General features: G+C 44.7%; 1 long non-coding RNA gene across 1 annotated transcript; it reads left to right on the forward strand.

Moving 5' to 3' along the window:
• On the forward strand, positions 1-6,178 carry LOC137143451 (uncharacterized). The gene is made up of 3 exons (XR_010917162.1): positions 1-133; positions 355-433; positions 5,476-6,178. It is a non-coding gene; the product is annotated as an uncharacterized lncRNA (long non-coding RNA).
• The last annotated feature ends 15,186 nt before the right edge of the window (positions 6,179-21,364 follow it).

Raw genomic sequence — 21,364 nt, forward strand, 5'->3', positions numbered from 1 at the left:
TAGCTCGCTGTGTCCATCCACAGAGAAATCGCATGCCCTCCACTCTTGGCAGCAGCTCTGCCCTCCAGCAAGAAACACAGCAAGATGGCGCCACGGGACACATCAAAAAGGATTGCAGGCCGGATAAAAAAAGGTTTGCGAGCCTTATGTTTGACACCCCTGCTTTAGGGTGTGCCTGGGTACACCCAGCACACCCTGTGTGCACACCTATGACCCAGAGTATGATCTAGCTCCACTACTACACACCCCTGCTGCCCAGGAGGGCAAAGCAATTATTGCAATAAAAATAGCTACAAATGTACAAATACTTCCATAGTATTATTCCATGTAAGTAGTTGCTTTAATTGCCCTCAGGATGTTATATGATCCCAAATGAGGGGGAAGCTGTCCATCAGCCAAATCCTACTAAGAGAAGATCCAGCCCATGAAAGAGGTGAGAGCTCTTGGTCTAATCCATTTCCCATTTTCAGGGGAGAGGGTCTCTACATAAGGAATTTGGAGCAAAAGCAGCTATGTTCAGCATCTCAACCTCTACACTGAAATAGTGGATCCCATTTCCCAACAGAGACTGATCTTCAAGACCAAACTTGGATCTCGTGGGTTTTTTTTCCCCAGCTAGTGGGGAAAAAGTTCATCCTGAAAGTGTTTATATACATCATACATAGATCTTTACAGGAATTACTTTAACTGTCAATAAGTTGCAGCCACTTATGTAATGGAAAGTGGCAAATGTTAAATAATTCACAGTCAGGAAGCAATGCAAAAGACGTAGCCAAAACACTGCTATTGCTGTAGACTTTCTTGCCAGTCTTTTAAAATATTTTGTGCTGCAACAATGAAAGATAATACACTAGGACCAATTGAATGTTCAGTAAACCATTGGCTACAAAGGCAGCAAGTGCATCAGTTTCCAGAAAGTGTTGATTTCTTGTTTTCACACAGCTTGTGGCTACACAAAGCTCATTGTTTAAAAGCAGACTGCCAAGTACTGTGCAAGAGACAAGAATGGTCTGTTTCTCCTGCTGGAGTTATTTCTCATTCTGAACTGCATTAAACAGCAGTGGAGCCATGGAACAAGTTATCTTGGCTATGTTAGTGATAGGAATAAAATGGCAGTTTACCAAAACGGCCTTGCCCCGTCCACTCTCCCCCCACAAATCTAGAAACCTAGCAAAGAACATTTGTAAATATTGCTGTAAATATGGTCTTTTTTTAATCTGCCATCTATGACATTGGGTGACCTTTAATTATTCTCCCCCTCATTTTCAAGTTTCCATTGGCTTCCATGCAGCTATGCTGATTTGCTCCAGCTGAGAATTTGACTCCTCGCCTACTTCAGTTCCCTGTCAGGAAGTAGTAGCCCTATTTTATGTTCTCCCACCCTTTTCTGACCTGTCCAAGTGGACTGTAGGCTCCTTGAGGTTGGAGCTGGCTCCCACCACGTGATGTATACTACTGAGCCCAAGGAGGCCTAATTGCAGTTGAGGCCATACATGTTACTGTAACATAAACAATCACAAGAAAAAAATTGAAACAAAGGAATTGGATCAGTCTTTTATCGAGATTAGAAAGTGAAAAGTGTTTTACCATGTCAAAATTCTTTATTTAAAAAAAAATATTCAATTTACAGCATGATTTGTATATAAATTGCATATTTTTATTCCCTTTCCCCAGAGTTACATCTTTAGATTGTAAACATGTCTAATCAGAGCTGTTTGTCCTTAATTGTTTGGAAAACAGCTAGCACAGCGTGAATGCTACTACAAATATAATAAATCAGAACCCAAAAAGCATTTAAGTACCTTAAAAAAGGTTAGAGATAGGCCTCAGTTAAAACCCCAAATCCAAACTCATTTGAATTTGGTAAAAATCTGGATCTGAATTTCACAACTGAGGTTAAAGTTTGTTTTGCTTCAAATATTTTTTGCTGTATTCCAACAGTCATTGTCAAACAAAAGAAACTAGGACCACAAATATCTCTTCTCTGCCCCATGTCCCACTGACCCATCAATCATAAGTATCTCCTCCCCCTCCCCCCCCCCCGGACTAACAAATACATAGCTGTAACAGCACATAATAGCTTTACTCACACAAGCTAAGATATTAGCACATGTCCAAACCCACAGCCGTGACTAGGCAAAAGTTGTTAAACAGATCTATCCTAAACAAGTGTATTTACCTCAATTTACATACAAGTAGTAAACAGGGTCCTTGAAACAGCAACAGGGGGAAAACCAGCTTCTCAAAGATGAAGGACAAACTGACACCTCTAGCTGATTGGTTGTCACACGTCAAGTGGCCATTTTTTGGCAACAAAGTGGAGCAAGAACAATTGATCTGCATTTTTTCAAGCAACAACATGGAACCTCTTTCACCATGAGACTCCATGTCTCTGTTCTCACAGCTGGAAGGAACTTCATCTAGGGGTAACCCACAGGAAAATGCATTTTAAAGAGTGAGTGGACTGTAAAAGTGAGTGGCAAAAGCACCTCAAGCTCTCTCTATCTTTCTCCTAAAACAACCAAGGAACTAGCCTTTTGACTTTGGGAGGGATCCTGACATGAAAATTTGGTTAGCAGTGTTGCTGGAAACGTGGTAAGGATTTCACCTCAAATCAGCCCACAACTCCCAGTCCCAAGCCAAGTACTGCTTCCTCTAACACTTGTTGCTGCTCTTCCCTGGGGCACTTCCCATATAGCCTCTTCTGCTTCACCCTTACCTCAGGGCTGAAGTGCTCAATTCCTCTTCTTCCTCACTGAATGCCAGTGCCACCAGAACAAGGTTCTGCCTTGTGACCCAGAAATGACCACCATTCCTTACTCTTCTAGTCCCAGCCAGGAACTGACTAACTCAGGCCTTGTGACACCTTTTATCTAAGCCTTCTGGGCTCTGGTTGGCTGCTTCTTCTCTGCAGCCTTTCTAGGCAGGCCTGGAGGACCCACCTTCACTGCTCCCTTTTCTGGGGCAGGGTGTGGCAGGATCAGGAGACCTCCAGCAGGGGACCTCAAAGGCCCAGTATACCACCTCACAATCCCTTACTACAGAAATAGGTTTTTTATTAATGACAAGGATCTGTTAGGATGAATTGTAGGGCTAGTTAAAAAGGAGGTGCTTCCAAAGGACTTTTACAATTTTGTAAATAATTATCTTTCATTTTTTATGATAATTACATCAAACCTGCATATGGCACTGCATCAGGCATCACAAAGTGAAGTTCCCAGATCTGCTCAATCCTGTGCATTCATGGTGCTCTGGGGCGGTGCCATCAGTGATGCCAGGAAGGTTCAAAGTGTGCAGACCTTTGCATGTCAATGGAGAGTTTGAGAGAATAGTATGCTAGGGTGTTGTTGTCCTTCCTGGCAACATAAAATACCACTTTTCAATGTAATGAATAATTGGAGGAAGGCCAGATTTCGGTGAGATTATGGCATTTCAGACAAAATCAAACCACTTTATGCTCAGGGTTTTGGGCTAACAATGCACATGGAATACCCCTAGCTGTTCCAAGTCTGCCTGTAAGAGGGTCCAGCTTTCAGACCCGTAAAGCAATACAGGTCTGATAGATCCTGAACTTTGTCTCAGCACAGAGACATTTTTGCATCCCGTAAGTGAGACATGGACTTCATGCAGGAGCCAGCAAGATCAATTTGTGGGAAGACATCCGGTTTGCTGTGACTGTTTGAACTCCGCTTGAACCACACAAGACATTTGTAATGAAAGTTGATATTTCAATGAAACTAGGCTGAATTTCAAGCAAACCTGGGCAGAATTCCAGGTGCCTGGGAGAGTTTTTTGCCTCCAGCAAAATGCAGTATTTTAGTTTCAACCTGGAAGCTGGAAAAAATTCAGCCATTTCAGAAGCATTGTGCTTTAAGATTTGGGGGTTTGTTTGCACTCAGAAATATAACATTAATACTGTAACTGAACTGTAGCCACCTAGGACTGTGTGGTTATCACTGTGCTGCACAACATAGCTTCTTGGAACCTCCTGACACTGGAGACTAAGGGCATGTTTACATAGCAAAGAAAGCCTGCAGCTGGCCCATGTCAGCAGACTCAGGCTTCTGGGGCGTGGGCTGCAGGGCTGTTTTTCAGCCCTGTAGACTTCCCACCTTGCAAGGTCTCAGAGCCCAGGCTCCAGCCTAAGCCCAGAAGTCTACACAGCAATAAAACAGCCCTGTGAGCCCAAATTGGCTGGCACAGGCCAGTCACGGGTGTCTAGTTGCTCTGTAGACAGACCCTAGGACTCAGTTGTCCCAGCTTCAAAAGCACAGGCCACTACCACTAAAGGAGCATTTAGTTTCACAGTATAAGGCCTCTGACACACAATTCCTATGCTGTCCTATTGAACAATTCCTATTCCATCCAGTAGATGGCACTGGTAATATAAACATTATTTATGTAGTTCCAGAGGGGTAGCCGTGTTAGTCTGTATACAGCAAAAATGAGAGTTCTGTGGCACTTTAAAGACTAACACATTTAATATTTGCAGGCATAAGCTTTCGAGAGACTTCAGCTCTCTTCTTCAGATGCAGTAATACAGAAAATAGGTAGCTGAGCCCCTCAGAATCTTTCATGTGTTTATCCTCACAGCCCCCTGTGAGGTTAGAGAAGTCCCATTAGCACCATATTAGAGATGGGGAACTGAGGTACAGGGAGGGTAAGTGACTTGCCCAAGTTCAAAGAGAAAGTCTGTAGCAGATCAGGGAATTGAACCACGATCTCAAATCCTAACCCCATTGCATAACCATTGGACCATTCTTCCTCTCACTAGCCATCTTACTTCAGTAATAGCACTGCTATAGCTCCTTCCACCAACAGACCTCCAAGCATTTTAGAGACAGAGAAGTTAAGTGCTTTGTCCAAGATCACAGAAGAAGTCAGTGCATGGATTAGAACTCAGAAGATGGAGCTTCTGGTTCCTTGTCCTGTGCACTCAGTATTAGATCACGATTCTCTTGTCTGTCACCTCCTACTTTTGTGTCAGCTACTGACAAATGTGGGCTGTGAACCAGAGCCTCCCAATACTAAAGATTCACATGCGTCCCTGCAAACTGAAATTGAAAAGTTTTGAGTAGCTCTAAAAATAGCGCAGGTGGAAGCTTGATGTTTAAATCTTTTTTTTTTTTTCCCCCTTCTCATTAAGGTTGGTTTGCTGGTTGCTTTGGGGGAAGATTTTTCTCAATGACGCTGATTACAATGGAGTCAGTCTAGATTTACGTGGTGTAACCAGGAGCAGAATTTGGCCCTTTAAAATATCTATTTAATTTTGAAGTTGTTGGTTTGCAAAATATATTAATAAACGCTACAGGCACAACAGAAGAAAATAAATGTAGGCTGAGATTTTCGAAGCCAACTAGAAGATTTTGATGCCCAAGTGTCCAATCCCCTTAGGCAACTTTGAAATTCCTAACTGTCATGTAAGTCAGATTGCTAGCTTCCTGGCCTCCCTGTTGTCCCTTTAATGTCTCCTAGGTGGCAGCATGACATACTGAAAATACAGCCGTGACCTTTGGATGAGGAGGTCTGCATTCTATTTCAGGCTCTGCCCCTGTATTCCCCACGTAACTTTTTAAAAAATTATATATAAAGGTTGACATCAGTTTCCCAACGAGGACACCCAGCGGATGTACTTAGACGGAAGAACAGACTGCAGACTGGCACTAAAAGAAAACATGGCAGGTTATGAACTGGATAAAAAAAAATTGTTGAACAACAGTTTTAAGTAGACACGCCTGCAACATTTTTCAAAGTATTTGTGCATCTCTAACTTACTACCCCATCACAGGGCATGAATTCATGTTTTAGGGCTGGATCGAATGTCTGCTGAAGTCAGTTGAAAGACTCTCATTGAATTCAGTGGTCTTTAGGTCAGACCCTTAGTGCTTTGTTATTGCTGCTTAATATGTTAAATATTGTACTGACATTTAAAGAAAGAAAAAAGCTGTAGAAACACATAATCAAGTGAAAATGCCCAATGAGCTTTACTTCCCAAAGTTCGTTGACTTGGTAGTGATGCCAACGTCAAGTGAAAGTCAGAAGGGCTGGGGATAGATGTGGTGTCTTTTTAAGGAGTCCTAGATACTACTCAACTCTCCCCCTACCAGTGTTTAAAGGTAGAGCTGATCAGACTCAGTTTAGAGTCATTATTTCTGCTCGATGATTGTGAGAGGTGAGATCCCTGATAAGCAGGTCTGGGGGTGGGGGGCTGAGCCTTAGAGCTGGTGTGGAGGCAGTGTTGCAGTGCAAGACGACACAGAGGATATTGCAGCAAGGTTCCCCACTCGCTACCAGTGAAATCCCTCAGAACTGGACGAGGCGGTAACACGGCATTGCAGGTAAAGGCAGAAGTGGCAGCAAGCAGTGGCAGATGCAGCAGCAATGGGGGGAGGAGCAGCAGAGGGGCTGCTTGATCTTTTCGGGGTTGGAGGTGAACCCACATGAATGCACTCCCGACTTCTGGGCTTTTGCTGACCTCAGACAACCAACTGTGAGGGGGGGGCAGTGGAGAGGAAGGGGAGTGGCTTGTTAAAAGGACATTTGTCCATTGAACTTTCACACCACAAGGTGGGACGTGAGGCAAAGCACACTGCCCAAGGTACTGGGGCTTGGGTGTCCATGTGTGATTGGCATACTTTTGGATCGTAATGGAGGGTTCCTTTTCCCTTTTAAATAGAAGTTTTCTGTCGTTCTATACAGACTCAGTGCTTGCGAGTAGGTCAGAGGAGCCCCATGACATTGAACCCAGCCCCTGTTGCTGCTGATGCCGTCTTGGCAGAAGGGTTTACAGAATCAAACCAACAAGCAAACAATGTGTTTTTAATAAGCTATAGAAAAAACCCACTTTGTTTACTGTATGTACAGTTTGTAAGCAATAATGTGTGGCACTGGATAGCATGTGATGTGAGGAACAGCTGCCAGGTAAGTATGCAACAAAGTGAAGTTGCCTTTGGAGAGCCAGGTCAGATTTCCCATGGACCCTTTTTATTTTATTAGTTGAAAACTGAATTTTTTTTTTTTTTGGCGGGGGGGGGGGGGGGAGGAGGAAGAGGGAGTTTGAAGAATACCAGATTCTCCTTTTTTCTTTAAATAAAAGCTTAGGTTCTGCAGTAAGAAGTGAATTCTGTAGCTGTGAAATCATGGAACACATGGGGTCTTGTCTTTAGGATTGACCCTGTTATGATGACAGATGCTGATGGCTGCCATCAGACAAGTAGACAGATCCATAGACAATCCAAGACCTCATTAAAGTCAATGGCTCTGCCAAGCACTCTCTTCCGGCTGAACAGAAAGAGCAAAGAAGTCCCCCTTCTCCCCTCATGTAGTAAGAAAAGCTGCAGACAAAGGTGCTGACAGCCCATTGCAGTAGGCCACCTGTCAGATCAGAGCTAAGCCGCATGAACTGAGCAGTTTACCTGGGTGCAAATGCTGGGGTTAGGACACGTAGCCTGTCACTGGTATCTTGGAGGCTGAAAGCCAGGACAAGGAGTTGAGAGCGTGAATTCAAAAGATAGCAAAAAGACAGGGCTTCTCGGTCACAAAGCTCACTGGAATGGTAGATGTGAGGATTTATGAGCAAGGAAATTGCCCACTGTTGTTTGTTTCCACTGTGTTCAGGGAAACAGGACTTTGTGCATGTTTTTTTTGTGGTAAATTAACAAGATTACACCAAGGATAGACCTGAGTCATATTACCTGATTTCTCCTCCTAATGGAAAAAACCCTGCAAGGCCTCGATTTTTAGCTAACCACTTGGGCCAAAGGGGCAACGCTCCAGACAGGGATGCTATATCCGTACTGCCCTTGGCCTACTGGACCATTCAAATCAAGACCCTAGTCCAAAGGCTGTGGTTAAGACCCTTTCCTATCCCTGAGTGAGGTCACTAGCGGTGCCTGCAAACAGAGTGGTCACCAGAACACATAGTAGAAACTGAAGCTGACAGCCTCTATATCTTTTGCTGTACTAACACCTCATGCAGACTTACACATCCCTGCGTCTGTTGGCTTTGTAGCCAGGAGCTCTCCCTATACTGCACATTACAATTTATGTGTTTTGTAATTAATATTGTGTTCTTCGTGGATCAAATACTGCAGACCTTACTCAGTAAGCTCCCAAGTTCCTGTCTTATTTTGTCTCCAAAAAAGGGTGTGTGTGTGTGTGTGTGTTTCCTTGCTTGAACTGCTGACAAGTATGTCAAGAACAGCTGGGCTCTGTTTCTATACGCAAGGGGCTGCATACGGAAAAAGAGACAGTGGAGTGTGGGGGCACCCCAAAGACCCATCTCACGGCCTTCTCCAAGGCCAACTCTGTGCTTAGATCATGATGGACAGAAGTCAATAGGTTTGAGGGCCAGTGCAGGATTGTCCCCTTTATATTAGCTCCTTGGGGCAGGAACCATATTTTTGCTTTGTATTTGTGCGGTGGTTAGCACCAGGGGGTCCTGGTCTGGGACCAGGGCTCCTAGGTGCTACTGCAATACAAATAATACATTTTCCTGTGCTTTTGACCATTGAATCATTATGGGGCTCCAACCACTTTCCCTTGGCGTTTATCCCCCAGTCTAATAAACCAAACTCTTAGAAACTCTCCCTGGTATACAGCTCAGGTTTAGTCTTACTTGGTTTTATCTTATAGTAGCCCCATCTCCTCGATTTAATCTGATCACTGTTCAAACCCCTTCATCCAGCGAGGGGGAATACATGAGACTAAGTGTGTTCTGATTAGTGTATGTTCTACACTGAAATAAATAAAATAAAAGCCAGCCACTGTGATACTTGGAGCAGCCAGGAAAATAATTTGTTAACTTGGTGGTTTTAAGGTAGTGGAATAATTTAATATGTTGCTTTGTCATTTTGCCTGTTTGCAGGGAAGACTAATTATATCCCTTCAGTCCTCAGGGATGGTAATCACAGCTCATTGACATTATATAGGAGCTGCTTTGCCTCTCCCTCACCACAGCATAAATCAGGACTTACTTCATTAGTCAGTGGTGTAACTGAGAGAATGGTCAGGGACCATGCAGTAGTAGCAGGACTCCGTTAGCTTATGAATGAAGTAATTAAACACCATGTCATTTCAGCAAAACATGTATGTATGTATATACAATTGTTGGCAATGACTGTGTAAATGAACGGCTTCTTTTATTTATAGAAATATTCGTGCAGCGAAATGCAGCTTCCAGAACAAGACTGAGACATAATTGCTTAGAGCAGGGGGTTCCAACCCTAATCTTCTCTGATTCTATGATAACGGCAGGGAAGTGGGGAGAAGCTTGTACTGTATGAACTGAGCCCATTCGTCTGAATGGCATGTTAACCTTAAAACTTAATGATGGTGTTCAGCAGTGAGTCAGATTCTGGATATTCACAGGTATGAATGGAAGCTGAATTCTGCCATAAATGCAAAATTCAGAGGTGAAGCTAAAGGAGTCTGAGATGGTTTAATTTACATCTTCTTCCAATCCCATTAGCCTGTAAACCCAGACTCCATTAGACACTTGGTTATTGAGATGTAATTTACACCTCCTTACATCATCTCTGAATTTGGTCCACTATTTCTGAATTTAAGGGAGTCTAAACAGGCTTGAGTAGAAGCTTGTCTACATACAAACTTGCACTAAAATAACTAAATCAGTTGCAATTCCAGCCACACACTGCTATTTCAGAGTAAGGGAACGTCTACACTAGAAAGTTTTGTCACAATAGCTATGTCTCTTAGGGGTGTGATTTTTATGACATAATTATGCCAGCGAAAGCCCCAGCATAGCTGCAGTTATACCGGCAGGTTTGCTGGTACTGCTTATTTCATGGCCAAACTGCTATAAGTTAAATCAGCAATTGTACTTTTTTACCAATATAAATCCATCTCCATTAGGTGGGTTTGCCAGTCTAGCAAAACAGGCAAATCTTCTCTGGTCTACATTAGGTCTTAAAGTGTCCTTTTTTAATTAGTTTCGATTGGCAAAAAAATAATTTAAGCTAAACTGAGGCAGGGCACTCAAAATAAGTGTCCACCAACAGGCATAACAAGAGGTGTGAATTACAACCAGTTTAGTTATTTTGGAGCATGTTTTTGTGTACACAAGCCTTTACCCTTTGGAAGAGTTGGAGGAAGGCATGAATTACACCATTTTAGGCTCTGTTAGATTCACTCAGTCTCACCTTTGTATGTGGCCCACTATACAACGTAGTTCTAATGCACCCCATACATTCCAGTATCTCAGCATTACTCCTGGTCTTTATCCCCAAAGAGGTACAGCATGGGCAAACACAGGCTTCAGTCTCTGGGACTAGCAAGGCTGCCCTAGATTAGGGTGACCAGATAACAAGTGTGAAAAATCAGGACATTTCTTTTTCAGGGGTAAGAAATATTGTTGCGTATATAAGACAAAGCCACTAATATCGGGATGTTACCGCTAATATTGGGATGTCTGGTCACCCTACCCTAGATTCACACACATTTAAAGCAAAAAGAAGTGTAAGGCCCACCCAGATCCTCAAGGATATTTAGGAGGGTTATAGTTTAGCCAGTCACGCTCCCTTCCCCCTTAATAAAGTGGGTCATCAATTTTGCCCAGCTTTTCAGCCCTCCTGTGTTGTGTTTAAGTATGACACATTGAAATGATGCACAGCACAGTTTGCCCACCTTTGGAAAGACATGTCTAGTAAATACCTTCTCCTTTGTGATCACACTAGCTGTTTTTCTATGGATGATAAATGCTGTGATTCATGGTATACAAACAGAGAAGCAGATAAAGACATGAATGTTCCTGCTGGAAGGTTGCAATATCACGCTACTTTATTTCTGAGAATTCAGTCACACACAAGAACCTACAAAGAGAGAGAAAACAGTCTGCTCCCTAAAGTAGCAAGGCAGAACTCACCCCATCTTGCTTTAAACTGGCTCTCTCCAGACTGACTCTGCTCAATACTGGCTCAGAGCCCACTTAGACAACAAGAAGGAGCAGGGATCCCCTCCCCCCCACTCTTAAAGCGATAGCTTGCAATTCCAACAACCCTCAATGTGTCACCGTAAACTGTGCGATTACTAACGCTTCGGAGGATAGAGCTAAAATTCAGAGGGATCTTGATAAATTGGAGAACTGGGCTCTAGACAAACAAAGATAAATGGAAGGCACTACATTTAGGGAAGAAATACTGAAAGCACAGATACAGAATGGGGGATAACTGGCTTAGCACCAGCACTGCTGAGAAGGATCTGGGAGTTGTGATAGATCACAACTTGTCAGCAATGTGATGCTGTTGCAAAATAAGCAAATGCAATTTTGGGTTGCATTAACAAAGGCATAGCATGCCAGTCACGGGAGGTGATAGTATCACTCAACTCGGCGCTGGTTAGGCCTCTGCTGGAGCAGTGTGGCCAATTTTGGTCACCAATGTTTAGAAAGGATGTAGAGAATCTGGAAAGGATCCAGAGGTGAAGTGACAAAGATGATCAAAGGATGGAATGCAAGCCCTATGAGCAAAGGGTGACGGATCTGGGTATGTTTAGTTCGCAAAAGAGGAGATTAAGGGGGGACATTTTAGCGTTCTTCGGACATTTGAAAGGCTGCCCTAAAAAAGATGGAGAAAAGTTGTTCTCTTGCCACAGAGGGCAGGCCAGGAGGCAGTGGGTTCAAACTACAGCCTAGGTGATTTAGATTAAATCTCAGGAAAAGCTTTCTAACTGTAGAACAGTAGGAACTGTAAGAATGGTAAAACGGCTTAGGGAGGTTGTGGAAGCTCCTTCATTGGAGGTTTTCAAAAGGAGGCTGGATAGCCGTCTGTCCTGGATGGTTTAGACCCAACAAATTCTGCATCTTGGCAGGGGGTTAGGCTAGATCACCCTTATGGTCCCTTCTAGCCCTATGGTTCTATGATGTCACAACAAAAACCAGCCACTTGTCTAAATTTGCCATGGTGATTAAACGGTTTCCTTATGTTGGGGAGGATGAAATGATATAACCTGATTATCTGGTTTTAGGGTTGTTTTTGCTACTAAAAGTAACTGCTGTACCTATGAAGTAAACACTTCCTCCGGAAGCTGGGAGGTCCTGAGAGAGAAGCCTCTTGTGTTACCGCATCAATGGTTACTACCTTTTGTTTCCTGGCAGCGTTGAGGAGCAGCTGTCTTTCCCACTATCCTGTCCAAGCCCCTGGATCACTCTCCTTGAATTTTGCGTCTCAGTTCCTTTACCCATGCCAGTTCTTACACCTACCAAAAGAAAACAGCAGACTACTGTCGCTCAAAATCTGAACAATTACAAACCACTTTCTTGAAGTTCTAGGCTCTCACCACAGGGGGGTACTATACTTACATGGACCCAAGTCCATGCTGATGCTGATAGCACCACACATCTCTGGCCTCAGCGGCTAGCTCCGGCCCAGCAGAAGGAACTTGGCTGTTTGAAATCACAGGAGGCTGCCTTGGCAGCCTTTTCTTTCCTTTCTTTGCTGCTCTCATGGGGTCACTCTCCCAAGTTTTTATTCCTCTCTGGGGTTTGAATGATCTCAGCCTCAAAGGGGAACGCAGCTGAAATCACCATGTTTTGCCTGATTTTGTGTCAAACCCATCACCCCCAGCTGTGGCTGGAGGAAGGGGCAGTCCTGAGCTCTGCCTCTGCTCTATCCCAGCCCCATAGACAATGCAATACTCAGTGGGCCCAATTCTTTGCAGGTGTAAATGAACTTCACCCACTGACTTCCATGGAGTTTTGCCCACTTACTCTAGCAGAGAATTTGGCCCAAGATGTCATTTACTGAGACCACCAGCTGTTTTAATTATTGCATTTCACTGCCTGCTTGGGTTTTTATATCAGACTCATAGAGAACTCCTGGACAAATGAAGATGCAGTTTGCTTGAACCATGATGCAGCCCAATCCTAAACCAGATGATGAATGGATTCAGAGTCCTGTAAGGGGACAGTCTATGCCAGTAGCAATTATAGATGTGGCCTGTAGTCCTCCATTAGTGGATCTACATGGGGCTGGCTGCTTTTTGGGAAACAGCAGCTTCTTCTTGCTATCTTTTGGAGCAAGAATTCAGTTTGCACTGGTCACCCAATCCCATTGCCAATCACTGATGGTTTTACTCCATTTGTCTCAGTTTACTGCCTTGGGCAGGTCCGTGGTAGCAGAGGAAATTGCTGTCTGTGTAATGGGGATCTTACACATGGAGTGACCGTCTTTTCCTTTCAAACAGGAAGCAGAATGTTTTGGGAAACTTCTGCTAACCAGAAGCAGGATCAGAATGGGAGAGAAGAAACTAATATACCACATTTGGATCTAGGTTTAGGTTTGAATTTCCACCCACCAAAGCTAGGATTGTTCTGGTTTGGCATATTCAGGCCCTGTATGTATAATACCAGCTGTGTAAACTGCTGTATACTGGTTCATCTTTCTGAATTTGCTACATAACTGAGTGCCAGAATACAATCTTTTGCAAATGATGTGACATGAAAATATATTGTTCTCCATTTATCTCAATAGGGTGTTAACACTGAAGCCTAATGAGGATCATTTGCAAAACCGAGCATTTAAGGGCAAAGAAATGAGCAGTTAATTAGAGACATTATACATTGTTCATGTAATAAATGAAGTATTCTTACAAAGGAAAAATAAGTATCCTTATCTTTGACCCAACATTAATCTGATTGTCACAGGGTGGCTGGCTCTTCTAAAGGGAGATAAGTCTCAGTCTACCTATGATGCACCTGATTTTCCTCCCCATTTGGAAAGAATAAATTAAGTCATGTGACAGATGGCCATGTGATGTGACTCAAGCAGGCCCGCTGTGGCCAGGGGGGCTATAGAAAAGCAGAGAACGGTGTGTGGACAGCTGGGGGATATGAATGAAGCGCTATCCAGGTGAAGTTGCAGGAGAGGGAGTCTCCTGTAGTGCTCCCTGAGGATGGGAGTCATGACTGGGTAGAAAGACCCAGATGGATATTTTGTTTCAGAGAGAAGGCAATGAGGGCAGGTCAGGCCTTGTGTCTTCTCCAGTGCTCAGGGTGCAGAGGAAGAGACAGGACCTCAGGCAGTGGTGTTGTCCTAACTCTGAAAGTACAGGAACTCCAGCATCAGACTCACAGCTGGGGGGTGTCTGGGCTTTGATTGTCACACCCCAAGGGGAGAACAGGGGATCTGAATCCCAAAGAGTAAGCAATTGAAACAACCGGGTGTATTCAATGTTATTGTGTATTGAAAGGTCAAGTAAGGTCTTTGATGAAGGCTTGTCATGTTCTGAACTCGATGGTCATAAGATATATACAGATGGTGGCTATGAATGTATGTATGTATCTAGACTACTATGCTCATGACTTGTGCTACAATTTAAGGTACAGCTCACAGCAGGGAGGGGCTGCTCCCAAGCCACTTGTTCACACAAAAGTAACTTCAAGTACCCATCTATTGTCCAGCCAGGAAGAGACAACAGGGGACCATTAAAGTTAATGGAAAGAAATTGCAACTGGGAAGAAAATCCCAATCTTTGAAAAACAATGAAAAGAGGGTGTTTCCCCCACGCTGTGGGGCCATGGCCATGAGTCATCATGCCAGGAAGGAGAAAGAAGGGGAGAAAAGAACTTTTAAAAACAGGCTTGGGTGCTAGGTCTGGGGCGTTTTGTCCAGAAGTTAAGTTAGACCCGCCCCTCAGTAGGACAGAGAGCTCACAAGCCAGCTTGACTCTCGTAGAACATCTTCCCACCTCCCCCACAAAACGTACCAGGTACCAGCCTGACACACATGAAGCATTTGCTCCCTCCCCAACCTCTCTCTCCCAGACTCAGAGGGGAGTCCTGGCCACCTCCCCCAGCCTCCCAACCCCCAGCTCAATTCCCCCAGACCTAGAGCCCTAACCCTGCAGCCTCCCCTCCACTCCCAGCTCCAGCAACAGCACTGCCATTCAGCTGAGTGCTCCAGCTGTGTGTGTGCGATCCAGCAGCTGCCTCATGTCACAGCAGGGGCGAAGTGCATGCACAGTGGCCAGAACTTCAATACGAGCCCTAACAAGTACCAGAACGGAGTTCTTACTCCACTGCCACAGTGACCTCAGGAGGTGAGACTATATCCAGCTTAAGGGTGGATGGAACATAAGAACAGCCACACTGGGTCAGACCAATGATCCATCTAGCTCAGTATCCTGTCTTCCGACAGTGACCAATGCCAGGTGCTTCAGAGGGAATGAACAGAACAGGTCATCATCAAGTGAATCATGAGCCATCCCTTTTGTGAAGTCCCACCTTTTGGCAGTCAGAGGCTTAAGGCTAGTCTACACTCAAAACTTACTGCTGCACAGCTGTGTCGGTATAGCTGTGCCACTGTAAGAGAGCTTGTGTAGCCATGTTATGTCAATTGTAGAGAGCTCTCCTGCCAACATAATAAAACCACCTAAAGGAGCAGCGGTAGCTATGTTGGAGGGAGAGCGTCTCCTGCCGACATAGCACTGCCCACGCAAGCACTTATACTGGCAAAATTTATGTCACTCAGGGGTGTGGGTTTTTTCACACCTCTGAGCAACAAAAGTTTTGCTGGCATAAGTGCCAACGTAGACAAAGCCTTAGGAACACCCAAAGCATGAGGTTATGTCCCAGCCCATCTTAGCTAATAGCCATTGGTGGACCTATCCTCCATGAACTTATCTAATTCTTTTTTGAACCCAGTTATGGTTTTGGCCTTCACAGCATCCCTTGACAAAGAGTTCCACAGGTTGACTGTGTGTTGTGTGAAGAAGTACTTCTTTTTGTTCATTTTAAATCTGCTGCCTATTAATTTCACTTGGTGACCTCTGGTTCTCGTGTTATGAGAAGAAGTAAATAACACTTCCTTAGTCACTTTCTCTACGCCATTCATGATTTTATAGACCTCTGTCATATCCCCCTTAAGTTATCTCTTTTCTAAGATGACCACTCCCAATTTTTTTAATCTCTCCTCATAAGGAAACTGTTTCATACCCCTAATAATTTTTGTTGCCCTTCTCTGTACCTTTTCCAATTCGAATATATCTTTTTTGAGATGGGACGATCAGAATTGTGCATAGTACCATGGATTTATATTATTTATTATTTATCCCTTTCTGAATTGTTCCTATCATACTGTTAGCTTTTCTGACTGCTGCTGCACATTGGGTGGATGTTTTCAGAGAACTAGCCAGGATGACTCCAAGATCTCTTTCTTGAGTGGTAACAGCTAATTTAGACCCCACCATTTTGTATGTATAGTTGGGATTATGTTTTCGTATTGTTGTGAAATGAGGTAGAACAGAGTGAAAGCAGATGCCAACACCTTCCCAGAGCTGATGGGCCTGTACCCCTCCCTCCCAAATTAACCAACGGATTCAAAATTTATATTATGGACCCTCGCAGATACTTGCCTCCTCTGGCATCTATCAGCCAGGATTTGCCTCAGAAGCAGGCAACACAAATAAAGTAAACTATAAACGATTTATTTAAACACAAAACCAGAGATACACACACACAGAGCATTAAGCTCATCACCCAAAGGTTTGCAGTTCTGGGTAACAGGAAAATAAACTAAACAGTCTTTAACTCATGCCTTTAAGGCAGGATAAGGTAAGTACACGAAGGTCAAGTGAGACAAGAAGATTCAGGAACCACAGCACAGGAGACGAACAGGAACTGAAGATTGGAACACAGGAACTGAAGAAGACACGCTGGAACCAGGAACCACAATGAAGACAAAGACACTGGCTGCTAAACTGCAACGAAGACACCCTGGGACTGGGCTGGAACCACGATGAAGGAGCAACAAAGGTAGGTCTCAGACGACCGCATGTGTTCTTCTTGAAACATCAGAGCCGGGCTGCCACCCGGGAGGCAAAACGGCATCTATCCAAGCTCACCAAAGGTCTTAAGTGTAGCCAGTCCAGCCAACCAGAGTGCTTCTCCTTCCCGCCTTTGCACCCAGCACTATTTCCTCTGCATATGGCACTACAGTGTTTTTCCATATGGCACTCAACTCTGTGCACTCGGCCCCTAACTTCGTGCACTCAGCGCTTAACTTTTGTGCCAGGCACTTCACTTTTGTGCACATGGTACTGAAGATTCAGCTGTTGAATTGCATGTGAGGCCTATCGAATCCTTAGGCTATGCTTCTCATGTCAATCACAAGTTAATGGTCCACCAAGCTCAGGGAGGGAGAACGATTTTTAAACATGGGCTCAGGTAACACAGTGTGCATTCCTTTGCATTTATCAACATTGAATTTCATCTGCCATTTTGTTGTCCAGTCACCCAGTTTAGTTAGATCCATTTGTAACTCTTCGCAGTCTGCTGTGGACTTGACTATCTTCAGTCATTTTGTATCATCCGCAAATTTTGCCGCCTCAATGTTCATGCCATGTTCCAGATCATGGATGACTATGTTGAACAGCACAGGTCCCAATACAGATCCTTGGAGGAACCTGTCATTTACCTCTCTCCACTATGAAAACTGTCCCTTTATTATTACCTTTTGTTTCCTATCTTTTAACCAGTTACTGATCCAGGAGAGGACATTCTCTTTTATCCCAAGACTTTTTGCGTATATTTTTGAACTTTAAGTTAATAAAACAGACCCTAAGAAGAGCTGTTGTTATTAGATGGATGAAAACCGTTTGTGTATGAAGTTCACTGAGGAGCCCATGAAGAAGGGAAACTGAAGCAGGGTTCTGCAGAGCCACCTCTAGCCTCGAGAAGGCATGCAGGAGGCGACTGACCCTGTTACACTTATTCTCTCACCAACAATCTCAATATAACACAACACAAAGCCTTTTTGTTAAAGAAAGGCAAAAGGTATCAGCTAGATCCTGGCCTGTGTTACTATTTCCCTGGCACAGAGGAAGCCTTGGCCAGTATAGAACCAGCACAGCTTGCAAATCTTCTGGACCCCTTTGGCATAACAGTCAGGCTAGGGGTAAGGGAGTCAGATGGCTGACCATCCCAGATAGTGGTTCATGAGGAAGGAAGTTGTGAAAAGGTAAAAAGACTCAGCTGGAAGTTTTGTTTTCCCCAGACAGTGTAATAACCCTTGGGAGGCTATTGCAAACTGGTGGAAATTAAGGAAGCCCCGAGGTTGCTCTAAATTACAGCAGGGGCTGAATCAGCCTCTGTCTGCTTAAAGCAGAATTTTGGCACAGCTGATCAAACTGCATATGTGTTCAGATTAATGCCATATACTGGGCTGGGAGGAATTTATTCGCCTGTCTGCTCATCAGATAGTTCTGGGTTGAAGAAAGAGGGGTAAGCACAGGTGCCACACCCCTTTCCATTCCTGCCCTGGTTAGCTGCAGCTTAATGAAGTAGTTGTGAGTAAATGCAAGCTGCTCTGCTTCATGTGTCATGCTATCCTGGCCTCTCCCATTCCCAGTCATAATATTTATGTTACCTGGTTGTGAGAGGAGGGATTAATTTCCTTGAGAGCACACTGCCGACAGCACACACAGCCAAGCGGAGATCCTTGGCAGGATTTTCAATGGGCTGGCAGCTCTCCAACTCTTTTGTGGGACACATAAAACGTTCCTGAATAGACAACTCCACCAAAAGGTGAGGGAATTGCAATTGACCAGACAAACTGGGAAGGGACAAAAAGTTTAGCTCTGGCTCCTGCTTTCACTGATAAAACCACAGGGGCATGATTGTTATTTATTTACTATTTCTACAGCACTGTAGGGCAGATGGTCCTTCATGGATTGAGCTAAGGAGACAGGACCAGACCCCCACGTGGTGTAAATCAGGTTAGCTCCATTGCAATTTACATCAGCTAAGATTCTGGGCCTGGGGAGCTGACAGTCAGAGGAAGACAAGCAGGTAGGGATGAGAAGGCTGAGGGTTACAGAAAAATAGGAGGAGATGCTGTTTGCTGCATGGATAACAGCCACTATCAGGGATTGAACCAGGGACTGCCAGAACGGAGCATCAGCAGCTAAAGTGCATGAGTTGAGGCTGTGACAGACACTTCGGTCAGCCTCTGTAACACGATCACAGAGGATATGCTACACGCCCCAGTGCCCTCAATTTCATCCTTTGGATAAATGAATCTATTTCACTTTAATGTATTCGAGGGAACCAAATCCGTCAGGAGGGCAGGCGCCGTGGATTGGAGGTCAGCATTGCAACAGTAACCAATAGCAGTGAGGCCTGAGGCGGGACTTGAAGGAAGGCAATCAGGCTGCATGACACGTGGGACCTTAGAGGGTGGGTGAGCACCGGGACAGTCTGAAAGTAAGAGTAGCCTTGTGTGTGAGAGAGAGAGAGACCAAGGGCATCTCAGCGCTCAGCAAGCTGGGACAGGACAGCATAGGAAAGGAGCAGGGGAGGGAGACTAGAGATGGGACATAAATGTTGGACTGGCTCAGATCAATGGTTCATGGAGTGCAGTAGCCTGTCTGACAAGGGCAAGTACCAGCTTCTTCAGAAGAAGATACAAGAAACCTCATGTTGCAAAGTTACGGATACAGAACAACTTACCGAGGAGTTTCTTCTTGTTCTAATTAGTGAGTGATTGGCTGATGCCTTGAGGTGAGGATTTATAATGCTTCCAAAAGAGAACCATGTCCTGTCTACACAGCTCTGGGTGTTCTCATTAGCCACGTAAATATCAAATCCGGTTCTGAATCCTATTAACTCCTTGGCCTCAGTTATATCTTGTGGCAGTGAGTTCTACAGGTGATCTCTGCCTTGTGCAACGAAAGGGTCTATTATCAGTTTTGAATGTATTGCCTTTCAGTTTTTTTTAACACTCCCCATCCCCCCGTTCTAGTGTTTTCAGAAACAGTATCTAGTCTGCCTTCGCTGCATCATTCATATCATGTCCCCTCTCCTTTGTCTTTTCTCTTTGCTAAACAGGGTAATTAGGTGTAACACACACCCTATGCCACGTATACGTGCAGATAAAAATGCAGTCAGACGTGCTCATTTACCTGTTGTGCACCATCCTTTAGGAAAAGCCGCTCTTACACAATTTACATTCCTCACTAGGAAATGGTGAGCAGCAGTTACATAAAGCTACTGCTTAGGACACAGTTATGAGAGGCACCCACAAACAAATCTCCATCCCAGGCCTTGATCTCCAACTCAGCCTTCTTGTTTGCCTCGAATGCTTGTAACCTTGGTGTAATCTTGGCCCCTGAACCTTCCTTCTCTCCTGCCCGCAGATCTGCCTATCATCACGTCGCAATGTAACCCATGTGCACCGCAGCCACTTGTCTGTCTCTGCTGAAATCCCTCTGGACATATTGCCAGTTCTCATCCTGGCTATGTAAATCCCTTCCCCTACTGTGGCTTCCCTTATGGCCAGCTCTCCAGATTCCAGCTAGTGCAGAATACTGGGGCCCACAATCTTCCACGAAGAAACTGCAACCACATCACCCCTGTCTTCAAACACCTCCCCTGGCTGACCCATACATACCAGAAATCTGCGTATCTCATAGTTCATCTCATTCTCCTCTCTTCACTGACCCGCCGTTGCTCTAGCTCAGCTCTAACCCCTGTCACCTCACACAAGCTCATCACTCTCACAGCAAGAACCTTCTCCTCTAGCGCTACGTAGTTGGGAACAGCCTTCATCTGCCTCCTTGCCTCACTGTCTCCTCCTCTTGTTTTGAATCTCAGCAAAAGACATCTTGTGGCCCTTGCCAGTGCATCTTAAATTCATAGAATCATAGAAGATGAGGGTTGGAAGGGTTCTCAGGAGGGTATCTAGTCCAACCTCCTGCTCAAAGCAGGACCAACCCCAACTAAATCATCCCAGCCAGGGCTTTGTCAAGCCACACCTTAAAAACCTCTAAGGATGGAGATTCCATCACCTCCCTAGGTAACCCATTCCAGTGCTTCACCACCCGCCTAGTGAAAAAGTTTTTCCTAATATCCAACCTAGACCTCCCCCACTGCATCTTGAGACGATTGCTCCTTGTTCTGTCACCTGCCACCACTGAGAACAGCCTAGCTCCATCCTCCCTGGAACCCCCTTTCAAGTAGTTGAAGGCTGCTATCAAATCCCCCCTCACTCTTCTCTGCTGCAGACTAAACAAGCCCAGTTCCCTCAGCCTCTCCTCATAAGTCATGTGCTCCAGATTCCTAATAATTTTTGTAACCCTCCGCTGGACTCTCTCCAACTTGTCCACATCCTTCCTGTAGTGGGGGGCCCAAAACTGGACAGAGCAGTACTCCACCGATGCCGAATAGAGAGGAATAATCACTTCCCTCAGTCTGCTGGCAATGCTCCTGCTAATGCAGCCCAATATTCCGTTAGTCTTCTTGGCAATAAGGGCACACTGTTGACTCATATCCAGCTTCTTGTCCACTTTAACCTCAATATCCTTTTCTCCCAAAGTGCTGCCTATCCAATCAGTCCCCAGTCTGTAGCTGTGC

The sequence above is a fragment of the Emydura macquarii genome, unplaced genomic scaffold, assembly GCF_026122565.2.
Source record: "Emydura macquarii macquarii isolate MOO-44397 ecotype Brisbane River unplaced genomic scaffold, CSIRO-AGI_Emac_v2 contig_3328, whole genome shotgun sequence".
Lineage (NCBI taxonomy): Eukaryota > Metazoa > Chordata > Testudines > Chelidae > Emydura > Emydura macquarii.